The following is a 1,978-nucleotide window of genomic DNA, read 5'->3' as shown; positions in this document are numbered from 1 at the left end:
ATCGAAGCGAGAATTCACTGTTTGTGTGTTGGGAGATCTGCTGTGAAGGCAGTTATTTTGTATTTTGGACCCGACCAGCCGTTGGCAGCAGTAAAGCGAGTTTGAATTTGAATCCAGTGGATTTAAGATGGTATTCCATGAGTTTAAGAAAAAGAATATATGATTTGGATCTTTTGATTGTTGAAAAGTATTCGATGACAATGGTAAAAAATGACCCAGAGTTTTTTTTTTTACTTTCATTGTAGTTTGGGAGAAAACATGAATATCTTGCTCATATTAAGAGCATAATTTATTTTGGAAAGTAGCCTTTCTGTAGCTTGTTTTTTGAAATATTTCTTTTCATTTTTGTATTAGCCTATGCTTAATTTATTTTTTCCACAACATTCCTGATTAAAACTATGAATTAATCTGTACTTAAAGTCTGATCCTGTTGAGTTGTAACTGATAAAACAATTGCTAAAATAAGGATTGAATAACCTGGGAAATAAGACGTTGTACGCGATGAAATTGCTGCATCACCAAATAAAACAAAGCAAATATTGAAGGGTTTCGTTACTAAATGCTACATTATCAACTTTGCAAATTGTTGCCTCTTGTCCATTGCTCAATATTTAAAAACTGATTCGGTGCTGTTTTTTAAGCAATGGTGTGTAATTAGCCAACAACCTGACTTGATATTCCAAGTTTTCCCAGCATTACAAAAATGAAGGTGATGCATTGACTTTCATCGTGTATAAACAGCTGAGATTGAAAAAGACCTAAATCCTTGTTTGGCCTCTACTCTGTAAAGCACAAAGACCTGAAGAAATCCAGCATCGCAGACTGAGCTGTGTTAGCAGCAATACTGAAAACCACTGAATATGTTTAACATGACTGAACTGAAATCCATTTCATTGACACGTTAAGTCATCGGGACTTTCCATAGTGCTGCTGCCCATCAGCAGACACTCTCAATGTAACGGTACTGTAAGGGGCTTTGGTTTGAAATGCCCACAAACTGGAATATTTCAAAGGTTTATTTCAGAAAGCATTCAATTGAAGCGCCAGTCTTTGTTGATCCACTTCACCCCTGCTGCCCCCAGAGCTGAAAGGATCTGGCTAACGTGTTTTCTGTACTATGTGTTGCGTTGCCAGACACACATCACACCTCACTCTCACCAGGCACACACCAGTTTCACCAGGCCTTAGCTGTGCTGTTGAGTATGTTCCCCAGTACAGTACAGGACCTGGTTTTTAACATCGTGTGTTGTGTAAAATCATAACGAAATCACTGTAAGTTGACGGATACAGATGTAGACGCAGGGCTAAGCTATATGCTAGCGGGGTTAGCGCTTGTTCACCGCTTGTACATTTTTAGATCAGTTGTGAACCAAATGTTGGCATCCATTTTGTATTTTTGCTAGCGGTGCTTTCAGCCATGTTGACTGTTATATTTGGCTTTCATCAGATTGTAATGCTAACAAGAAAGACTGTTCGCCGTTAGCATGGCTAGCTAGTTAGATACTCTGCAACTAGCTGGAGAGTATCTGTTCAACCATTCAACCTGTGGGCGATCGCCACGTCTAGTTCCTGTGGCGATTCTTGTGACTTCCTGTGGTTGTTCCTCGTGGCGGTGCACTTCCTGGTTGGGGGGGGGGGGGTGTGGGAGCTACAGGCTCCTGCCTCCCACCATCCACTCTTTAATCACAGTCTCATGCAGTGTACATTTGCTGTTTTTCAACTTTTTTTTTCTATTGTGAACTTTCTACATGAATTTTGTACATTCTTCTTTTTTTATACAATAAACATAAGAACTGTATTCACTTGTCTGGTCTTTCATACTTTTATGTTTACAGGTGTGGTATGTATGTACGCGCGTATGTATGTACTATGTATGTATGTATGTAAATTATGGATGGATGGATGAATATAAACAGGTTTTCTTTAAACCACAATCACTAAACTGTTGTTCAGAAGGAGAGACAGTTGGTTGACATGA

This window comes from Poromitra crassiceps (genome assembly GCF_964638095.1).
Source record: "Poromitra crassiceps genome assembly, chromosome: 5".
Lineage (NCBI taxonomy): Eukaryota > Metazoa > Chordata > Actinopteri > Beryciformes > Melamphaidae > Poromitra > Poromitra crassiceps.
The sequence above is the reverse complement of the archived record's forward strand: the minus strand, read 5'-3'. Positions refer to the sequence as shown.